The sequence below is a fragment of the Poecile atricapillus genome, chromosome 5 (assembly GCF_030490865.1).
Source record: "Poecile atricapillus isolate bPoeAtr1 chromosome 5, bPoeAtr1.hap1, whole genome shotgun sequence".
NCBI lineage: Eukaryota > Metazoa > Chordata > Aves > Passeriformes > Paridae > Poecile > Poecile atricapillus.
The window spans coordinates 32,475,804-32,500,482 of NC_081253.1; positions in this window are offsets into that span (position 1 = coordinate 32,475,804).

Here is a 24,679-nt window from a genome sequence, read left to right on the forward strand (position 1 = left end):
CTGAAATTGCATGTTTGACAGGCAGTTGTAGACACAAGTGCTACAAGAGCCCTGACCCACACCTGGCTGACACAGGGCTGTGTTTTAGAAACTCAAGACTTTTAGGAATAAGTGATCAACCACAATTCCTTTCTGCAGCTTTTCTTGCTGCAATATCTCAGCCATACTGACATCTTGTCTGCATGAAAACTTCCACAGCATCCCCAAATCCAGGGTGTTGGGAACAGGGCTGCCTATCTCACTCACTCAGGACTTATATATTTCCTCTTTCACTTCATACTTTCAGTTAAAAGGGAAGGAAGGGGAGAATGTTGTTTTCAAAACCTTATAGTGACAAGAAATGCCACACAGCGTCCAAACGCATTTGCTTAAACTACTTCCCACATCTCCAACAGGGAGTGCTGAAGAAAAGACTATGAGAGAAAATAGGACAGGATCTCCTTTCTTCCCTAACACACTCACCTTTTTTTCTGGCTGTCAGCAGCTACAGGCATGAACTTTATCAGTGCTGCTGTGTAATATCTGTTTTCATACCGATGCACTTCACAGGGGATCACAACTACTCAGGTACACTCTGTAAATCCCATGTTCCTAGTCAGGAACAGTGATTTGGTTTGGCTCAAATGACAGCAATCAGGGGGCTTTCAGCAGAAAGATCTGACCTGTCTTCGTTAACATCAACCAGCCATAATCCAGTAATCTGACACGGCAAGATTTATTTCGTATATCAAGAGCTAAATGCCTTCATTTCTTCTGCCTGCTGAACTCCCAGAGCCTGAACCCAAGGTGAGATCCTGGTTGTGCTGAATTTAATAGCAATACTCCCACTGACTTCAGTGGGTCCAGGTTTTCACTCCCTAAAGACAAAGGGGTTTAAAAACACTTTTTGGGATACAGAGAAAAGGGAAAATAACTTACTTGGCTTTTTTTTACAGTAAATCTGGGCACTGTTCTATATTTTCTTAGAATCAATTATAGTCTCCTCTACTTCCCTTGACTATTGACTATTTTGTGATTGATGTATAATTTCAAGTTATATATAAAGCCTTATACCTATTTATTGACAACATGCTAAGTTAGGTACCTTTTAGATAATTTTCCAGCTTGAAAAAACAAGTGCTAACAGTGAACTCCAGACATCTTCAATACCACAGGCTGTTATCATTTTGAACATAAATGTACATATTAATCAGCTAATCACTAATCCCTGAAACCTCAAACTGCAATATTGGCAGATCTTCTTAAAACTATTTCCAAGCTTGCATGCCTGTTGGTGCATTTGCTTAAGGAATCATCCATCACATAAATGGCTAGTTAGTGAAATGAACTAATTAACAAAGAAGTTAAATGGAGAAATAAATCTCAAGCTCAAGACTACTGAACTGTTTTCATCCTCTTCCATCCAAAGCCACCAGAAAGGCTTACACTTAAGAAACACTGCTGCATTTTGAAAGCCTTTTATACATGTGAAACATGTACCATTTAATCCCTATTCTATCATGCTGAACAACCATTACATTTATTGTATTAAAATACATGTAGTACAGTACCAAATACAGCTGTCTCCATCTGAGCCCACTTTTCCTCTTGCTTTCTACTTGAAACCCCTGATTTTCTTTTTAAGATCAATTTAAGAACTATCCTTCTGCATGCTTTTGAACTATTTTATTAATTTATTATTGATCTCTACCTTTGGGACTCACAGATCTTTAGATCTGTGTTTAATTTCTGTTAATGTTTGTTCCAGTTTTTCTGTAATATCCAGTGGGTATATACATATTTTAAACCCCCTCAATATTTTGACCAGTAATGTTCCATGGAAAACTTGGAATCAGATTAACATTTTAAGCTAAAACTAGCAATGAATTTGCTTCCATTTCCTCTTATGTTAATAAATGAGAGTATCTTGTTGAAAGCAGTAGGAAACAGATGTACACTTTGTCAAAGTGTGAAGCTCAATGATTTGGGTGATAACACATGCATATGCGTGTGTATATATATCTGGATATAACTGAATAACAACATTTTTAACCTCTAATACTCCAATTTCTGTATATAGAAATCACTTTTTTTTTTTTCTTTTTCACACATAAAAACAACAGACTTATTGGAGGAAAAAAAATGACTGACAGGATCACTGAGTAAGCTTATAGCAGGACCCAGAACTGAACCTTTTCCTCCCACTTTTAGTCCAAACCACTGTGAACTGGAAACTCAGGGAAAAACACAGTGTTCCCATGGAGCGCTGGAACTGGAAATAGACACACACACACAAACTCTGTAAAAGAATAAATGATAAATTTATGTTGTTAGACCTGAACAGTTTATCTCTGATTTACCTCACAGTGCATCAAACATGTTAATGATGTTTTAACTGACATGATGTGGGAGTTACAATAACACTGCCCAGCATTTAGCTTGCAAATGGCTTCTTAATTACAGAAAGGTATTAAGGCTTCATGGGAAGCTGCACCCTAATGCTGCACCCTAATGGCCCCTTTTATTCCAGTTGAGCATTTCAGTACTAATGATTGTTTTAATCTCACCAGTATTTTGTCCAGCCCTATCTTTGACAATTCCTCAGTTCGTTATTTTGAGAATCTCAGCTACAGTGTTGATATTCATACTAATCAGTCTCTTCTGGCATCTGCAGTGTCAGCTTGGAGCTGATTCAGGCAAAGCCATTAAGTCATAACACTACTGTTTCTGCAATTTTCTGCTATTTAGGATGCATGTAACTCAACTTCTGAGCTTTTAAAGATGCATCTGCAAGGCCTCTCGCTGTCGTTTTGAGGGAAAAATATAAACCTCAAACCACATTTGTGTTCATGATGTACAAACAATTCTGTTTCCCCCCATGAACTTAACAATATTTCTTCTTCATAACAGTGATAAAAGAAAACTTCAAAGTTCAGAAGAGGTAAAAGGGCGATATTGGTTCCTCTGATTTAATATCTTGTATCTATCCAGTTTGCTTTGGGGAACCAGTAGCATCTGGTACAGATATCTTTATTAAAACATCACATCCAGCTTGGACTCTCTCAATCTCCCCCTTTTTCATGATCATAGAATGGTGTGGGTTGGAAGGGACTTTAAAGATCACTTACTGCCAACCCCCCCTGCCATGGACAGGGACACCTTCCACCATCCCAGGTTGTTCCAAACCCCATCCAACCTGGCCTTGGGCACTTCCAGGGATGGGGCAGCCACAGCTTCTCTGTGCAACCTGTGCCAGGGCCTCACCACCCTCACAGGGAAGGATTTTTTCCTAATACCTGATATAAATCTACCCCCTTTTAGTTTAAAACTATTCCTCCTTGTTTTCTTTCTCCAGGCCCTTGCCCAAAGTCCCTTTCCAACTCTCTTGGAGCCCCTTCAGGCACTGGGAGGTGCTCTAAGGTCTCCTCAAAGCCTTCTCTTCTCCAGGATGACCAACCCAGAAATACCTTAACCCTATTAGTGAGTTAGTCTGCTACAAAAGCACCTTAAGAATCACAAAATACAATAACCACCTCAACCATCTATTTCTTCTATTCAGGTAGGATCACTGGTAACACCAAGAGTAGCATATTCAAATTCTTAAAACCAGTAAGAGAAGCAAAATCAAGAGGTAGTTTTTATTTTCCTTTGATCTTCCACACCGACAGAATTCAGAAACCAGCAATAAAAATATCTCAGCTATCAAACATAATATTTTACTTAGGTCATGTTTACTTAGCAAGGCCCAGACTATCAATGGTAATCAAGGCTCTCCTTCCTAAACAGAAATGGTTTGAAAACCACCCCAAGAAAAGCACTAAATGAAGGTAAATAGCTGTGCCTAGCACATAAAATTGAACAAGCTCTATCCCCAGCATTCCAGGTCTGTGCATCCATACATGGGTCAAAATACATCCAACAGTTCCCCCAGGGAATGCTGATTTTCAGCTTTTGTCATAGTTCACTGCTGATTGCTCTCTAATTACCTCAACTATGCATCAGACAAAGCAGATTTACTGCTCTGCCCAGGACATGCAAACCCAATAGTTTTTACTACTTTTACTTCTTTGCATGGTTCTGGGTCTGCTTTTTGTGCTGCTGTAGCAGAGGTTACAGCATTCTGCACTCACTCATTCCTAGAGCATATCCAAAGAGATTATATGAGGCAATCATTTATTGTCCTAATCCTTTGTCCAACAACAGATGCCTGCAAGGGCAGAAAGTTCTCTGCTATTGATTTCAAGACCAAACCTACTGCAGGTGAAATTCAGACTGTGCTATCACCACTGATTGCAGGGTTTTCTTAGGGTGTGTTTCCATCAAGTCATTGAATTCCATAGATAGAAATTTGTATTTAAGACTAATCTTTTATGTACATCACACTGGTGAAAGCTGAGACCCTACCAAGAGCAGTTTCCAAACAAAAGCATCTATCTGTAGGACAATTGTTTTAATTAATGATACCTTTGTACAACAATAGAGATTGTATGGAACAAAGTCAAGCCAAAAAAACCTATTCAAATGCCAGTGCTCTATGAAGAAAGAACTCTTGGTAAGATCAAGTCACACCACAAAACAAATCAAATCACATTCCTGGAATGCCAGAGTACACACTGGACATTTTATTTCACCTGCAATATGTGCAAGTTAGAGGATCAAATGGATGTGTTTAAAAGATACTTAAAATTTCTCATATCACTTAACTAACTTTCACATACAAGACAGGGAGTCTGTGTGACTGGGAGGGGTTTGTTCAGATTTCTGCTTAGATTTAAACTAAGAAGGTGCCATTGCCTGATCACAAAGCCTGAACAAAAACCTTCACTGACAGTTTGGCAGATTTTTAAACATATATGAACTAAATACCAAAACAAGGACAGCTCATCTGGGTCTGTGTCAGCAGCAGAATTTGATGACAGCAGCAGACTATTCTTATGGGGAAAAGGAGTTTTCTACAAAGCTCTTATCCTCAAGGCCTTTCTATTTTAGAAGTCTTGAATAAGAGGCCAAAGATTTTTTTCCTATTCTATTAAGGCAAATTCACGTTAGTAGCACTATAAAATATATTAAGTTTTTGTTAACTTTACTGACTTGGGCTAAAGAAATTCCATTTGTTCCTAAAATCTTGACATGGTTATGGTCAGCCCAACAAGGAACTGCATTCCCTGTGGCAGTTGCATCTTTCCTTAATCATTTTTGAAAACACTATTTTGATCGTAAGTATAGAAATTTGCATCCTGTCAAGAGGGGTTGGAACTAGTAAATAAGAATATGGCTCCCACAGAGCTTCCTAGACAGGAATTTTTTAGTATCTGTACTCTGCTAGATCTTTAATATCTATATTAACACATATATTTTTACTTCTCTCAGGTACCACCACAGGAAAATGCAAGAAACTTCAGAGAGATATTACAGAACATTTACCACATTCAGTTGAATCCTGCAGTGCTCCCTATTAGATATCAATCCATTTTGCTGACACCTGACTGTTATGAACAATGCAACATGTTATTGTGACTGTCATTCAGCCATCCTTATAATGCTGCATGTCAAATGCTAAACAATGCAGGGCTTCTTACGGACATGGCATGAATTCCATGCAGGCTCCACTTTTACTCACAGGCAGAACTCAGAGTGCACTCAGCACTCCCATCTCCTACCAGCCTGCCAGCAGCTTTGCTGAATTCTTACATTCTCCCCGCGGTTGTTTTGCTTGAAATTTGTCTTCGTGTCAAATTTCTGTTCTGTTGTAAACATTGAAACTCCAGTTCCAGGCATGAAGATGATTTTGGATCTATTATATGCTTCCCAAATGCTTTTTTCACCATCCCTCCCAAGTCAATTTAGTGCCCATTAAATGTGCCAGATTGACTGAGACTTAGGGCTGCTCTTTATTCCCGAGGAGCTTCAGAAGAGGCAATGGCATAGCAAGCTCCTACCTGGACATGCCAAACCATGTCCATCATGACCTGGTGGAAACTAAGCAATTCCCTCTGGCTGGTTTATGTGTCACAGGATCATTACTCTTCCTTGCAAGATGTGTCAGCTGTACTGCAGAGCAGAGGAAAAGAAACCATTTTTAGCACACAGGCCATACAGACACAGCTCTCGCTGTCGTTTTGGACCAAGACAGGCAACCCAGAAGTGAAAGGCCTTGTATTCCATGATGAACTCTCTGAACTAGCCTGGGTGCAGGGAGCACCCCTTGGCTCAGCCTTCCTGTGTCACACAGCTCCGGAGAAGAGGTCACCAGCTGTCATGCAAGCTGGCTTGAACTAGACACAGGCATGTAAAACATCAGCAGGCTCAGCTTTGCTCCAGGGACTCCCAATTTATCCATGAGGCACCAGCATCACTTTCTCCACGTGGAAGGGGCTGCAAACAGCGATTGCTGCAGAGAAAAATCTGCATGCAGCAAATCACTGTCACAGCCTGCACTGCTGAGAGAGCCTGTGCAAATCACAGGGAATAAAACAAGCTTTACTTGATGCAGGCTACTTCATCATCTGTTTTACACCAAAGCCTTCATGTTACACCTCACTTTTCTGTCTCCTCTTGCTGACAAAGAGAAGCAAAGAGAGGAGACGATCATGGAGAGGTGCTGCAACAGAACCAGATGGTCCAACTCTCACAAGCCTTGGCATTGTGTCTCTTTCTCTAACTTTGGTATTTTTATCTTCTCCTGCCCCCCTTGGTCCCATCTGCACCTTCCTCTTTCTCCATGTCTGTCACGTTGTTTTTCAGCTCAGCTTCCCCAGGAAGAGATGCTTATGCTGTCGTGCTCCTCACAGTGAACTCAGCAGACAAAGGAATGGGACTCCTCTTGATTTCATGGCAACATGCTTGAGGGGAGCAGAGATTTCCCAAGACTGCTTCCTAGAAAGGGAAAAGCTCTGTGCTGAGCTTTCATGTGAGGCTCCCTCCACAGCGGGGGCCTATGCAGAGGTCGCACCACCCCTCGCAGGCATTGAAGGTGCACAGAAATAGCCCTGAAGGAGCTTGTGATCATTTCCCAGGCACTTGGAAAGTGGTTTTGCACAGCTTTTACTCTCCACCTTTTCCCTACTCTTGCCCACCCATTTTCCAGCCAGGCTGGATCTTCTCTCTTATTGTAGCTGCCAATCCCCCCCTGTAAAGCCCCTTCTCACACATCCACCAAAAACAAAGGGCAAAGCAAAGGGAATTTCTTTCCCTTTGCTCTTGTCCAGCATGAATCATGGAAAAGAGAGCCCACATAAAACTATTATCCCACTGCTTTAACTGCAAGCCAGGGCTGACTTCAGTGGACAGACATTTCTCTGCATCAGTTGGTGATCTGCTAGTCAGATGAAGGGCCCTAAAACCCCCAAATTTCTTCTTAGTTTCAGTTGCAAAGAATATTCTAAAAGTAAAGCAATGAAATCATGCTGGTTTTAGTGGCATGGAAAATAGATTTATAAAGGAGTTTGTTCATATATTCAAATATATTCTCTATAGTTCAATTTAATTTCTATGAAGTTCTGCCTTCATATGAATATTATTATATACCAAGGATAGGGTGTCTGACTCTTTAGCCCCTTTACTCAGATGTAAATTAGTGTCTTGTTTTTAATCCTTCCTCTGCTTTTATTGCTTTCATTGAACAATAGGGAAGCCTACTTGTAGTTAATTTACCACCTGAAGACACTAAATAAAAGTTGCAGTGCCTCATTTATTGAATCTCTCCCTAAGTCTGAAGACACTAGGCATCCAGTCAAGACTATGTTTTATTAAATATTTTCATCACTGAAATTAGAGTATTTATCCAAACAAACTCCCCATGAGGGAATCCAACATAAACCAGCTTATTTATCGGTGAGTGTTAAGCCAGGTTGGTACTGCTGACCCTTGTGTGATTCTCCAAAGCATGTTATATTTTCATTCTCAATATCTATTACTTTAGCAAACTCTCTGGCAAGTTATCTCTTGTGTTATTTCCTGTATTGTCTGCCTTTTACTAAAGTATTCTGGCACTCTCAGAGTGAAGCTAGAGGAAGAAAATAAACTCATCCAAAAGGAAGAATCCCATGCCCCGTGTGCTCCAGCTTGCTCCAGGCTGTATCACTGCCCCAAGACCATTTCCCATAGCAGCCCCCACACTCAGCTTGTGAGGTCAGTGCTCTTGCAGGTGCATTTTCTACTTTTCTGGGCAGAGCAGTCCCTTTCTTCCCATAAAGAGCAGAGATCATATTAAGCAGGAGCCATATCAGCTGGAAGTTCCCTGTTCACACAGAATGTGAAGCTCGTACTTCTTAATCCCCAGTACAGAACTTTAGGATTTTGAAGTGTCTGCAGATGTCACTATTGTTGTTTTTAAGTGCAGGGTATCTCCTGTATCTTACCTGGTCAGCTCCTGCTTGATGCTGATGATTTAAGTCCTGTTAGCATGAGGACTTGGGACGGTGATAAATGGTCCCTTCTTTGGCTGCAAATATGTCAGAAGATATGCACTGAGCAGGGCTGACTGATGAGAAGAATTTTTGGTCTACGTGAGATTTTAACATTTTGAAGTTTACTTCTCTTCTAACTCATAACATGTAATATTTTTAGATGCCCCAGAAAACAGATGATCTGTACAACTTTCCCTTTGGACAAATATTAACACGCAGTTTCCAAAACTAATTTATTCCCTCAAACCTCAGCAGCTGCTGACTGAAAAGGCTTTGTTCCTTAAAATATGATTTGGCATAACATAACCTAACAGCATACCCTAGTCTATTATTAAGGTTGAATTGTCAAATGAATTGTGTCAATGTAAATTAAATGCTGGGTTTATTTTTTTTCCCTTAGAAGAAATTTCCACCCATCTTCAAACTTTCTCATGAATTCAGAAGAGACATTTTCAAAGACATTGTTGTTATTGTTTATGAAATGTCAAAGTTTCCTGCAAAACTCTACGACATTTTTTCCAACATCTTTTTCAAGCTGAGCACAAGAAATACTGCTGAGCTGCTGGTTCTATTATCTCAGATTCAGCTCTCTGACAGCATGGAGAATGGCTCCATAAGAAACAAGTGTTTTCCCAGCTCATTGGATATACAGCAAATACCAAAGATCAAGTGGTTAATAATGTGCACATCAGTCCCAAGTGATTTTTTTTAGCAGTTTTTTTAGCAATTTTTTGGCAATCAAACATTAATACATATGAAAATTTCTGCCAGGCTCCATATGGCTTTAGCTAAATGAGAGTAAGCACTTATTCCTTTGAAGGTCAGCATAATTCAGCCAGATTATTCTGCATCTCTCATGGGGATGAACATGTCCAAAAACCCCAGCATGGATTGGGTTTGTGTAATCCATGTCCAGCAACCAAGAAAAAGTGTTCTGTCTTCTTTCACAGAAGAGCTCATCCCTGGCTACTCTGGTACAGAAGTCACAGTCCAGGTGCCACCAAATCTATTTGACTGGGTCTCTTAAAGCAGAGCAGGCCTTGCTCACACCCTCCTGCTGAGAAATAAATGTGGGAGGCAGTGAAACAAAACCTAAGAGGACAGAGCCTCAAAATGCTGAAGTTCAGTCACAGGGGAGGACAGTCAGACTCTGTCACTCGCTATTAACCTGCCATCATTTTGCAGATGATCTGAACGTGCCACTGCATAGAGCTAAAGGACATACCATGAGGTAAAGGATATTTTATACCACATAAATGTACAAAAAAAAGTGTTTAGAACAACCTCTTTGAGAGGGATAAAACCATGCAAAAGCATCTCAGTAATGACAGAGCCATAGAACTGCCTGGGTTGGAAGGGACCATCTCATCCTGCCCACTGCCATGGGCAGGGACAACTTCCACTGTCCCAGGCTGTTCCAAGCCCCATCCAGCCTGGCCTGGGACATTTCCAGGGATCCAGGGGCAGCCACAGCTTCTCTGGGCACCCTGTGCCAGGGCCTCAGCACCCTTAGGGGAAAGAATTCCTTGCCAATATTCCGTCTAATCCTGCCTTCTGGCAGTGGGAAGCCATTCCCCCCAGTCCTGTCACCCCTATAATGTGACATCCCATCCTCATTGGCTTGGCTACCTTTCATTTTTAATCTCTTGTATAATAGATCTTTTCAGCTTTATCTTTCTGGCTTCTAAATTAGGCTTAGCTGAAAGCCAGCACTTTCTTGACTTCTGCACTCCAAAAATTGATATTACATGGTGTCCTGTCCTGCTGTACAAGGGGGAGTTGGGCAGAATTCTTTTAGATAGATTCCTTGGGCGAAAATAAAGGGCAGCAGCATTATATGTGAAAACTGTTTATTGATAAAGGAAGATAAGTGTTCCCATAGAAAGGAGATTAAAAAAAGGGAGCAAAGAAGGGAAAAGAGACGAGAAAGAGAAGACAAGGACAGCCCCTAGAGTACACCTATGTGTATGTATAAAATAAAAATAAATATAGATACACAATATACACAGATTTTCACCTCATGTATAACATATGTTGAGGCATAAATAAAAATCAGATTGGCCCCTTTCACATGTGCATCACCACATAAATATTTATACATATAAACTCATTCATATATATTTGTGCCATGAAAAAAATCCAAGCCTTTAAAATTTTAATACTGACTATGGGAATATTATAATGAAAAGTGCAGAAAGAAAAACAGTCATATATAAACAAACTCATGCAACCTCAAAAAATGGATGTTAAAATAAACCTGTATTTTGTTTGCACCAAAGCTCTGCAGATATGACATCCACAATGGAAAGAAAAAAAATTAAGTGTTTAGTTGACCACCTGGTGGTAGCAACAGTTGTTTTAGTTAATATAAATGGCATTAGTTTTATTAATACAAGTCATTAAATCCTCTATACAACCTTGTTAAAAAGCATGTCCCAATTGGAGAGGATAATGGGATTGTAAAGATGTTTATAAGGAATCTGATTTACCAATATGTTCTTATTAAAATTAGGATTTATTTTGTCATAACTGTTCTATCTATCATTGAACCTGTCCGCCTACATTTTGGTTCAGTTATTTATGACCAGTGTTTGTTATGCCAAATATGAGTATAAAACCTAATCTTAAAACAACTGTGGCTAGATATTTTCATCCAAGTTTATCAGGAAGGCTTGGAAGCTTAAACATCAACTGGAAAAGTGCTACCATCAGCTGGATAAGTTCTGTACACCTTATGCCCTTCAAAGACCAATGTCTTTGCTTGGTTCTGTAGAGCCCTCACACTTATTTTATATCTCAGAAATAAAAACTTTCCCATTTCACTTTCTGGAGTGAACAGTAATTAAAGTAAGGATTTCTTAATAATACCGTTTCACATATATTCTTTAAAAAACTAAACAAGAAAACATTATTTATATCCACTTTTACAAGCAGAAATAATACATTCCTAAACCATTTTAATAAATTACTGTTAACTCAACTTTTCCAAATGTGAACAAAAGAGAAATTCTCTTCATGAGCATAGAGCCATCATAGTCCAATTCAGTAATAACAGCAATTTCATACTGATATGAATTTGTTTAAAAGGTGACCTAGACAATGAAGCAAGTATAATTAAATTGGAAACAGCTAATTCAATAAAGTACTGATGTCAAAAGTAATAATCAGGGGAAACTTTAGTGCAACACTCATCTGCAGAAAGGATCATTTTAGAATAATGGTATGCTTATGTGAAGAAATTTGAAATATAAAACGTCTGATGGTGGTTGATTGAAAAATAAAACAAAAAGGGGTTTATGATAATAGATTTCTAAATGAATAAAAGGAACAGAGACAGAATTGCTATCATTAATATGTTGCAACTGGTTTATAAAACAAAGAAAGCTCATTGAATTTGATTAAAATATCTGCTTCCTGGCTTGAAATGGTTAAGTATAATTGAGTTTCACCCAACCTGAGCATTTAAAATTGCTCTATTAAATAGGTATTATATTTTCCAGAAGACAACTGCCACTGCACAGGCATTCAGGGTACCAACCATTCCCTCTTTGCATGAGGAGAGCTCAGCTAGTGCCCAAAGCTGCACTTCATCTGCCCACAACACAGAGGGCAAGTTCTCAACCTCTTCCATTTGTTTCTGCAGAAAATCAAGGGTGGCTTAATATTAATTCAGTCCCCTGATCTGCTGGCCCAGAACACTTATTGAGCTGAGGTCAGTATGAAAAATACCCAGCAGAACTCTGCACCAAAGGTCAAGCTCCTCTGCCAACTCTTCAACCACGAAGGTGAAGTTCACCTGTCCAGTTCACAATGCACTTTTCACTCAGCTTTTGACTGTTCCAAGGCAACGGAATGAGATCCTACTTGACCATAAAAAGTCTCAAGCCATTCTAGTCCAAAAGTAATGTATGTGGCCTAAACATTTATTTTTATAAAAAAATCAAAGACATTTAGAAATACAAAAGTATAACTATAAAAATAATTCGCTGAGCTGCATAAATGGTTCTCTCAGAGGGAAAATCATGAGAGACAATGAAAAAAACCAGACTTTTGTGCCATTGCTTACTGAGCAACACTCCCACTCATGAGGTTTATCTGATTTTGAAACACTACCAACAGTTTTCCTAGAAAAAATTAGTTCATATATGCGCAGACACATGGGAGAAATATTCCTTCTGCGCTGTCAAATGGTGAACAGTCTATTTAAGGTATCTAGCTGATCTGTGTAGAAAGATGTTATGTACTTAACCTGTTCTGTGTGAGACTTGCACCAAGCTATAGTCCCAGAAGGTGAAAACAACGCACTGTTCTAACCGAGGATCAGGATGAATTGGGCTGGCTTGAAACAAACAAATGTCCTCTCCCTGTTTAAAAATTAGGAAAACCCAGATTAACTTTGCCTTGCAGACCACAGGTAGCACCACCACTTTGTGTGGCAGCTCTGCTGCAGGGCAATGAGAGGAAGAACCACGGCAGAGCTCGTTCCTCTGTTCCCATGAGGACCCAAAACACTGGCAGCTGGAAAAGTCACTGCCTGACACATCAGCTGAGCCACCTGCAGCTGGAAATCCCAGAGAAAGAAAAATATGGAAGCCCACAGTCTCATTTTTCCAGAGTCACTTTTCCTGACTACAACCACACTGTAATTTGTCAGTCAGAGTCTCTCGGCCCAACACAGATCTTGTTTCCCTGGAGACGAGGCTTTTAAATAGCAGTTCAAAACACCAACCAGATTGAAAGAGAAATTCAATTAAAGGGAAAAACCATCTAGTTTCACTGAGGGCCTGTGCTAGGAAAAGCTTCTGGAACATGTATTTCTGGTTTCCCGAAAAGCATGTCTGGGGTTTTTTAATTTATTTATTATTTCTTATCAACTTTGTCATAGGCACAGATAAACACAGTATGATTTTAGCTGATAATTCAGTTATGCAAATGTTTGCTATTTTTTTTTTTATTATTGGCTAATAACTTGGATTACTGCTATTTTTCAAACTTTATGTAATTAAACATTTGCTTATTTATAACTTTTTGACAATTCACATGATATTGTTCCTGCTCTTGAATGAGATACTTTCAGAGGAAAACAAAGTTAAATCATAGTTAATATTAATGACTTGCTTTTTAGACCAGACTCTGCAAAAAAAAACCTGTTGGACTGGAGAGATGTTGGATCAAGAGATTCACACGATTCACTCTCAGAACTTCAGTGAATTATGAATTTTGAGAAAATCAGTGACTCCTTATGATGTGATGCAACTCAAATGCAATGCTCCAAAATCACATATCCATGTGTAGATACCATTCCCAGTGGCACCTTTAAAAAGTATGTTTTCACGAAGGAAAAGATGGATAACCTCACACTTGAAATACACCTCTTTGGAATTTCAACACAGATTAATAAAAGCTCTGTTTTTCACTTCTGCTCAGCTGTGCAGCCCTTAATGATGGAAAGAAAACAGAAAGTCCCTTCCAGGCACCATTACTTGCAGCAATGATAGGCTGTTTCAATAAGTTAAATTTCAACAGCAACAAAAAGCAAGTAATTAAACCTCTGTTTTCTTTACACATTCAAGCACAATTTTCTCCTTTACCTGTAATGTTAGCAAACTAAATTTGGTGCCAACTTTCCCAGCAGATTTCCAAATGTTTCTAAAGAAACACCAAATACTTGGAAGATTTTTCTCTTCTTTGCACCAGACTAAAACATAAAACATTACTGTTGGGCTACCAGCTGACTCTTACTGATCAATATAGAACATGGTTTATCACTGAAAAATTAGGGAAATGTGAACTGTTTTTTCTGCATCACAACAGAGCAGATCACACAGAGGGAGAGAGGAAACTCATTGGCTTTTAAACAGTATAAAGAGATAGTGTTACATGGCTTTTTTATGCCACTGTTGGTGGGAATATGATTCAAAAACTCTGTCAAAAGTGGTTTCCTTAGAAGATGCTGTCAAGACACCAGAGGAAAACTGGTACTTAATCTTGCAAAGAAAAAAAATAATATTTAATGCCAGCTGAATAACTTCCTTACATGACTAGGCTGCAAGTTCTCAAAGAAAATTTCATACACTGAAATGTTAAAACTTTGTACAGTGCCTAGCTCAAAGCAAATTGCAGATACAAGTGAGGATTTATATGTTGTTCAGTTTAAATTGCTGAAATGAAATATTTGGTATCTTGAACTTGAGAAAAATTGTTATTACTTAAATAACATTGAGAAAAATTGTAGAATTATGACAACAGTCTAATGTCAGACACTTAGTAGAGAACAACATACATAATGCAAACAATTTGTCTAGTAACTGCTATACTCATATTTACCACTTTAACACAAGCAGCATAAGCTCACCCATGTGTTGTACCTGAGTTTATTAAACCAAAATTAAATAGATTAATAGTATCTGCCATCAGCCTTTAAAAATTACCTAATTATTCTTCCTACACATGTTTATCTCCAGAAACAGAAATTAGTTGTACGGTTTTCATCATCCAAAAGTATGCCAAATTGTACTTGAAAACATGAAATTTACTTTGAAGCATTCTGGGGTGAGGTGCTTTGTTTTTAACTGAACATTAAGGATATTAGATATCCATCATGGTTAAGACCTTACACATTTGTGAAGCAGAGCAGCAGTGACCAACACGGTGAATGGGGGAGTAGATGACCACAACTGGTGGGACCAGATCTAACATAAGACAAGAAGTGGATGCTGTAAGAGATCTCTCCAGTGAAAATAATGGCATTTTCAGAAAGCCTTCTTCAGAAAACCTGGTCTGTATCCTCAGATACATAGGTTTAACTCTTCATTATATCTGTTTATTCCTATTTTTTTCATATAAATAATATTTTTGTATTTACATATAATCAGCAAATTTAGAAAGTGCCCTCCTAATTTAAAGCAATTATCTAAATTAGTATTATCTAACTTACACAGATTTATTATAAACTGAGGCTCTATCTTGTTCAGCTGTGGGAACAGTGCTGAAAAACACAACAGTGCCTCTCCAAGAAGGTTGACCTGAACCAGTGGGCAGCTGCAAGTTGGAATCAATGACCAAAGAACTCTCATGAAAGTTTTCCTGTACAATCTTCAAGTCACCAAATTTAGGTGCAGGCATCTATTTGTTTGTTTTCTGAAGATTCACGTGGGGCTGGATACTCAGTGGGAGCTGACTGAACCCCTGAGAGCTGAATTAGCATCAGGATCAGCAACTCTCCCCCAGCTGACGGCTCAAGGAGCTGTCAGGAGAAGCACTCTCCCTCCTGGCAGTAATTCCTTTTGGAGCACATTTATTCTTTCAAAAAGTACACCAAAGAGACAGCCAGTACTACCACAGAGCTGCAAAAAGAAGCAATCTGTCTTAATAGCTGGGAAAGTTGTGAGCAAAGCAAAAAGCCTGGGGTTTTGAGTCCTCCTCCAAAATGTTTCAGTTATTCAGTGGTGCAGGACAACTGGAATAGGTGGTTGTTAACCATTATTCGAAGTTCATATACAGTATACTTCAATTCATTTTTTTTTTTTTTTAATCATGCTATCATAAGAAAAAAAAAATTAAAGAAGAGGGGACTGTACTGCATAAAACCTGAAAAATCTCTTTTTGTCATTACCCAAGCTGATGATTTTTACTGGTAGGAAGATGAAAGTCCTTACAACTACAGATTTTGATCACCTGCTTTTGTTTTATATTCTACTGTAACATTTTAAACTGCTAGAGTTGTAATTTATTCTGTCTTTTCTCAAAATTGCTAGATGTAGCAATTTACAGATTTTTGTATTAAAAAGAAACATTTTTGACCCAAAGACTTTTAACAAATGCAACATTCCATTTGGAAAGTGTGCTTAGGTATTTTTTACCTTAAAAAAAAAGTAAAGATGGAAAAAACCCCAAATCACTTAGCACTGAGATCAGCATTGATCAAGTAGAATTAAACAAATTTTTAAAGCACGACCATAAAACGGTGTGAAAAAGAACCCTTCTCATAATAGTCTTTGGAAATAAGAAAAAAATTCCTCTTGATCTATACAGGCTGAGTATCCACTGGGTGAAGAACAGTGTTAATTAATATTTACAATTTTGGATGATTTTTACCAACCTGAACAACAGCGAGATTCAATTCTCACCTCCACTGACATCTAAAATGTGGGCTGGGAGCATCCTGGCAGGATCCATAAGCTGTTGGACAAACACATCCTAAGACAAGTCCTGAGAGATGTCTGTGCAGGAAAGAATCATCTTTCCTTCAGCAAAGGACACTTGGAACAGTTTTGGTGTCCCTTATCATTTCTTCCCCCTCCTCTCTCCTCACATAATTCTTTTTAAATAATAAAGTTGAATCTTGACTCATGTTGACTCAACTCATCACTTAGTGGATTTGAGAGGGGACCTTACCTCCCCTCAGCCTTGCCTGTCATTTTCATTAAATCTTCACTTTCTTCCACACTGAGACTGAGCAACATCAGAAATGAGGAAAAAAAATAATAAATAAGTAAAAAAAGGTAACTAACTTCATTCTGCCTTGGATGAAGCCCAGCAGCAGCATCCTGCATATTGGTCCATCAAGAGCTCCCTTTCATGCCCTTGGTAGACATTTCCCTCTCATATCAAAACTATTTACTTTGTCACATTCCAAAAACTGCTTTCTTACTCAAATTTTGGCCAAAATTTTGGCTTTTTCAGCCCTTTGAAAGCATATTGTCAGATATCTGGTGAAACACACAGACCGTGGGGGAGTCCCTGACTTCTTGGCTTACAGAGGCAGAGCCCTTCCACGACACATTCTGAATACCTAAAAGATCAGCATCTCTATTAGGAAATCAAACCAAACAAAGCAACCAATCTCAACACAAAAGGACAATAAAATTTGACTAAAAGGTACTCAGTCATCAATGTGAAATATTGAAAATGTCCTTGTATTGACAAGGGACAGGATGAATCCTGTTTCTCTCAGGAGAAATTGAAAGCAGAACACTCTCTTAGGTACCATGTGCTCCATCCTCCAGGGAAACCTCTCTCACTTCATTGAACATAAAAGAGTCTAGACAGATTGTTTCAGGAGATAAGCCTAAAATGAGGCAGAAAGAATACCACCCACAGGGAATTTGTTAAAATTACTGAAGATACAGATTGCAAAAAAAAAACTCCTCAGAAGACTTTGAATTCAATTTTGATTTCAATAGACTATTCAAAGAGAATTTATTTTTTATATACTCTCCCCACAGGAAAAGAAAAAAGATACATTTGGGTTGCATGCTTTAAAGGTTGTATTCTTTTCCATACATAGAGTGAAAAGCAGAGGGATGAAGCACTCAAGAATTATTTAGCAGAAACTTTTCATCTTAAAAGTTGACAGAAAAGTTTAATATCAACTACTTGCTAGAAAGATAAATTCTCAAGAGATTTGATGAAAAATGGCAAAAAATAACTGCTTGCATCACCACAATTATATCCTGCTTTAAGCTACATATGCAATGAGGATTATCATTATTATTGATAACAAAAATGGTAATATAAGGAATGATATTCCTTCTGTGAGTGATAAGGAAAAAAATATGTTCTCTGTGTCCATCATGGGGTGGGGGTGGGTAGGGTGGAATCTGAAAATCATTGAAGGGAAGAGCTGCATCCAGTTTGATTTATGCCTGCTCTTCTTTCTATGCGTAGCCTGGGGAGCCTCATGATGATGTGTAATGAGTCAGGGTGAAATGTGTATAAATAAATGCACTGCACAATTTGTGAAGGCTCTTTAAAGCGTTTTTTTTAATACACTCTATTCCAAATTGCATTTTCTGGGGGAGAGATGGGAGACATCAGACAGAGCTTATGTAGTAAGAAAAATCTCAACTTGTATTCTACTTCTGTTCCTTCCTTTGTTTTGTTTTTTGTTGGTTTTTTTTTCATTTTCCTCTTGTTCACAAGGAAAGCCATGCCCAATATTTCATCCTGATGCAGTAATAACCAGGTGGGCAAAGTTCAAGATGAATACCTCTGACAGATCTCTGTGTACAAGCGAGTAGCAGGCTTTCTCCTCCCTGGAGCTAGGGAACTCCATGCCATAAATATAGTGTCAGTTTTACCAGGGAAGGATCAGAACACCATCACTCTTCTTTTTTCCCCTCTCCCTTGCTTCTCCAGTCTGCAATTCACCTTTTTTTTCCCCATAGAATATCAGGGGTGAGAGTTCAAGCAGCTCCTCCATTGGTAAAAGAAAATCTATAATACCCTAAACAATGTTCTTCATTATGGAGAGTGTGAGGACCCAAACACACACCAGCAGTTCAAAAACCTAAATTCTACCCAAGAAACAGAATGACCCTGAATCCTTTCTATATCTTTAAGTGCCCCTAATTACAAAGGGCAACAGAACTGCAAGTTTTCTATATTATGGCGAATTTTTGTTCAACCATAGCCAGCTAAGGGAGTCAATCCTATATTTTTTTACTGTCCAATTACAACTAATCAAAATAAATCAAGATCTATTCATCCACTTCTCTTTTTTGTTTTATATTTTTCTCTCCCCCAGTCTTCACTCACTTAAAAGTACGAAAATATATGAAAGATTTTACAATAAAAACTGAGTTATAATGTGCTGTAATTCAGTCCACAGGAAAAAAATCCCTTCACCTTTATGGAGGTTCAAATAAAGCTCTTTATATTCATTTCTTCCTATTCTCACAGATTTGCTTTTCAAATTCATTCCTCTAATCATGAGAAAAATTTTAATAATTTACAAGACTGAAAGAATAGTGGTTGTAAGATCCGAAAGCAACCTTGAGCATTCGAAATAAAATAATAAAAGCTGTCACTTACACAGAAAGGAGGGTGTGTGCATATATATGCAACAGCTTTTTTTTTGCTGTATGAAATGTTTCATAGAACTAATAATTTTCCATCAGTTTGTGATGGAAAAAGTTATGAAAATCAGTTATGCTATTCAATGACTGGTACCTGGGAGTACAGTGTCACATATTCCTAGGAGTTCAGCAGCTCCTTTATTAGAAATGAGCTTCAAATTACCAATTTACAGACTTAGCACTCTAGGACATCCCTACCCAAATTGTAGCCTTTACTCACTGAATGGTGAAGTTCAAAATTAATTAGTACATGCTAAAGTTCTACCACGGCTTTATTGCAATTATTGCTATTCACTGGAGGCCACACACCAAAAATACTTGTTATTTCTACCTGAACTTACTTGCATTTGCTAAGAAAGTTGCTTTAGAATAAAATCTAAGTCAAACATATTTTTTTAATGAATCAGCACGTTGCCTTTCTCTGAGAAATTTTTATTATCTAGGGTAAATTAGAACACATAGCTTTCTTAGTTGGGTAAGTACCTGCTAATGTACTGGAGATACTCGGGTTCAATTGTTAAGACTCACTAATACATCATCCAAAAGTAAAAAGGATGAAAGTAAATACATTTATTTTATGAAAGTAAAGGCATTTGAGCTCACTCTGCCTTTTGATAAAGGTGTCTGTTGTCCCCCTGTGTTTATGACCAGAGAAGGAGGAAACCATTATCTGCAATAACATTCAGTTCCCCTGACATTATCACCACTTGCACCTCCTCCATCCTGCACCTCCTGCCTCTTCCAGCAGCCTCAAGTTTAGAGTCATATTTATCAAAGGAAGTTTGAATATTTATCAAAGAGCAGCATCCCAGTTGTGCTTCTGATCTAACTGATGAAGCACTTCTCACAGTGTGCACTGCACTTCAGGAGTTGCTGGAGAGCCAGCAGAGGATCTGTGCCTCACTTATCTCCAGAGAAATGGCCTCACTGCTATGCAGACTTGGGATCATTTACAGGAAGGGATTCTCAGCTGAAAACAGGGGTCCTGCTGGCAATGCCCTTCTATTTATATACAAGGAAATTAAATTTCAAAGATCTTTAAGAATTTTAATTCAGTGAGGTGAACCTCACCTGGACCCACCATAAAAGCACCACTGAGGAGCAGAGTGCTGGCAGTGGAATAACATCACAGAACCATAGAACGGTTTGGGCTGGAAGAGACCTTAAAAACACCTCATTCCACCCCCTGTCATGGACAGAGACACCTTCCACTATCCCAGATTGCTCCAAGCCCCTTCCAGCCTGGCCTTGGACACTTCCAGGGATCCAGGGGCAGCCACAGCTTCTCTGGGCACCGTGTGCCAGGGGCTCACCACCCTCACAGGGAAGGATTCCTTCCCAAGTATCTCATCTAAATCTACCCTCCTTCAGCTTAAGCTATTCCCCCTTGTCCTATCAGAAAAAAAAAAAAAAAAATTGGCAAAAGGCAGTTTTAAGAAGGAGTGAATATCATAACAAAACAAACTTAAAATGCAAACAGATAAAATATATTAAAATTATTTCTAAAACATGGATTATTCCTCCAATTACATATGAAATCAGCATATTTAGAAGAAAAAAAGCTGTTAGTCATCATTTACATTTATAAGGTTTTGTCTCCCTGTTAATGTTTGCTCGTTTTGTGTTTCATCACTTTTCATTTAGAAAGGTTTTATCCAGAGACTACACAGATGACTGTGTATAAGATTACTTCAGATAAAAAGAAAAATTATTGTACACACTCCACAAGCTGCTGGTTTAAAACCCCTACCTTACAAAAATACATCACAAATATCAAAGAAATAGGCTTGTCTGAGGTTTTGTTGCAATTTTCCTATTCTGTCCTAGACAAACAAAAAAATTGCTCACAGTATTTTGCTGCTATTAGTTATTTTCTGCACTTTAATTTCACAGGTGAAGTATTCTGAACTGTTTGCCTAGAATAGCTATATCAAAAATAAAAAAAAAAAGTATCTCCTCCTTTTTGAAATGGTTCTTAAAGAGAAACAAAGATTCAAAAAAGAGAACTTTTATAGATACATCCAAGTCAAACTCTGGCAGGAAATAAAGGTCCTTCTCAAAGTTTTACCCAGCAGAAAGGAGACAGCAAAATTCATGGAATGCGAAGGAAACATTTATTTCTTCTTCTCTTGTTTACTTACTTGAACATGACTATTTATAATTGTAAGTGTTGTGAAGACAACACTTCTGTATGGCAAAGATGCTCCTGCTTAGCTACTCCATTTTGTGTGCAAGACACTGAGTTCTGAACTTAATTGTAATTTGAATGATGAGTTAAGCAGATGGGGGAAATGTGAGTGCTACTTGGGACGAGCAAAACATTCAAAGAGCACACAGAAAGAGAGCAATGCTGGCACAGAGGGAAGAACACCACAGATCCCATGTCCTCATCCTCCTCTGCCTGTGTCTAAAGGAGCACAGCAGGACTGAGGTTTAATTGGCACTCGATGCCATATGCAGCTTCTTCCAGATTATTGCATTGCTTTCTCTCCAGAATGTTAAATATTCTTTATGAACAACCAGTATAACAGCACCATACCTCCCTTGGACGTGCTGTTAATGTCAGAGGGATATTTCTCCCTGCCACATCCTTTGGGCTGTGGCTGTCAGAAGCCCTGGGGCTGCAGGGGACCAACCCTACTCCATAAGGCTGAAATTTGTTTATAGCCACTTTACTGAAACAGTGATTTAAACCTGTTGTTTTCCCTCCAAATTTTGGGCTTTTTTGTGTTATCAATTTCCTGCCAGGTAAAAATGTTCATGTCCAATGTTGGCATTGAACAGAATTGTATATTCAGCTAAAAGTAACTTATTGCACTTGAAGCTGAAGGGTAAAGTTAATTATGAATGTCCTAAAGTTCCTTAAAATTAATTCAGAGAGGACATACAGTTTAATTTCAAGATATGGGAGTAGATTTTTTCTATGATTCTGCTACTGAATATACTTACATTCTACATTCTATTTTTCATTTCAATTTCTCCTTCACTGACAGCTTCTCAAGTGCCAGTTTCTATTTCTGACAATTTTACAGCACATTTTATTAATTAATTATAAACTTACATGTACATACACACAAAAAATATTCCTTAATTATCTGGGAAGCTCCACCAAATCATCACAGGTTTATGTCATGGGCATAAATGTTTTCCTCTTTTACTAATTACCCCAAGCCTTCAAAACACACCCTCATTTTAAATTTCATCAGCCACTATGGGTGGCATTATAAAAACTACTCATGACCCACAGACTGGGGCATTTGTGAGGGCTCTGTCAGAGGGGAAGGTACCTGTGTGAGCAGCTTGGACCAATGATACCCTGATGTAGTTCCAGCACATTAACAAAGCCCTGAAATTAAAATAACAATTTTTCAAAGTTTAAATGTAAGTTCAGAAGGTCATGATTCTACTATTAAATTCAGCTTAATTGCAAACAATATATGCCTGTGTGGGTTGTAAGAAGAGCTTCTCACCGAAGAGGCATCGAAACACTGAGATAATTTTTACTGTGAGAGACGCTGGGAAATACAAACCTATACAATTTATAAATACTCCCAACAGCTGAGTCTGCAGAATTGTTAGAGGTGAGCAAATACTATCAAGAGATGAAAGAAAATGGATTGTATTTATGAGACATGGCAGCCTCTACATACTTTTCTTGAAACTACTTGTTCATGGCCTAGAAGCCTCTGTAAATGTTGTGATAAAATAAGTGCCAGAATAGGGAGCAGTCATGCATGTGATAGGAAAATTCACTGGCGTGGCAGAGGAATATATATGAGTGCTTGCATTTGTTTGTTTGCTTGCTCATACTTTTCACAGCAGAAAGAGTTATTACATTGGATGCTCTGAAACACTCCTAAAATATGCAGGATTTTGCAAAATATCTTTGTAATTGTAAAGGAGAGATGTTCTGCTTTCTTTTAAGAATGATTATAGAAAATTGGTCATGGCAATTTAATATCCTGTGTTATGTGGCTTCATCTCTCCCCATTCTCCGCTAACCTGCTGGAAAAGGTTGCTGTTGATTTATGCTTTTGTTTGTGAATTACACTGTAGAGTTTCAGAGGCAATAAGAGCTAGAAAATTGCTTCTTACAGTCAATGACCTTCTTGTAGTTTACTTCCTTATTTTATCATAATAGAGACATTCACTTGATGGAGATTTCCCTACCAAAGAGAAGACTCTGATCCTTGACCTTAATGAACATGTTTTCCTACCTGCTCAAAGCATTACAAGTATTTTAGTGGCAGCCAACTTTGAGCAGAGATTTAAAGATGGTTTGTTATTCAGTGATAAAAGTGCGGTCTACTGAGATAACTACTGCTGTTAAGAAAACAATGGTTTATCCTTTAGATTACAGTACCTCTCACATAAACTTTCATTTCTCTTCCCCAGCAAATTCATCTTCTAAACAGGACCAGCACTGCTTGATCATTGCTGTTAAGGCTATTTATCTGTAGCTCAGAATGAAAGAAAAGTCTCTAACAAGTGCCCAAAACCTGAAATCACTGGGAGGCCTTTCCTTGACTCCAGGAGGATCTGATCAATCTCTAAATGCACAGAGCAATTATATTTTCAGATGAGGTGCAGAGGGCTGCTGTCTTCTGTCAGAAATGCTCATGTAAATGAGGATTAACACCACCACACTTGAGCTAGTGGAATTGCTTTATGGAATCATTGAATCATTAAGGTTGGACCTTTAAGGTCACCGAGTCCAGCTGTTAGCCAGCACTGTCAAGTCCACCACTAAACCATGTCCCCAAGTGCCACATCTAAATGTTTAAATACCTCTCGAAATAGTGCTTCAGCAGCTTCCCTGGCCAGCCTGTTCCAGTGCTTGACAACTCTTTTCTCTGAAGAAATTTTTCCTAATGTCCAACCTAAACTGCCTCTGGCAGAGCTCGAGACCATTTCCTCTCATCTATTGCTCATTACTTGGGAGAAGAGACTGACCCCCACCTTTCCAGAACCTAGGAGAATCACAGACTATCCTGAGCTGGAAGGGACCCACAGGAATCCTGAAGTCCAACTCCTGGCCCTGCCCAGGACACCCCAAGAGTCACACCATGTGCATTGTCCAGACTCGAATTGTTGCTGGGCTTCGTGCCATGACCATTTCCCTGGAGAGCCTGCTCAATTCTCAACCATCCTCTAAGTGAAGAACCTTTTCGTAATATTCAGTATAAACCTCTCCTGACTCAGCTTCAGACCATTCCCTCAGGAGCTGTCACTGGTAACAGAGAGAGCAGTAGTTGTAGGCAGCTGTAAGGAGAGATAAAATCTCCCCTGAGCCTCCTCTTTCCTGGGCTAAACACCCTCAGCTCCCTCAGCTGCTCCTGACTTGTGCTCCAGACCCTTTACCAGCTCTGTTGTCCTTCTCTGGACCTGCTCCAGAATCTCAATGTTCTTCCTGAACTGAGGAGCCCAGAACTG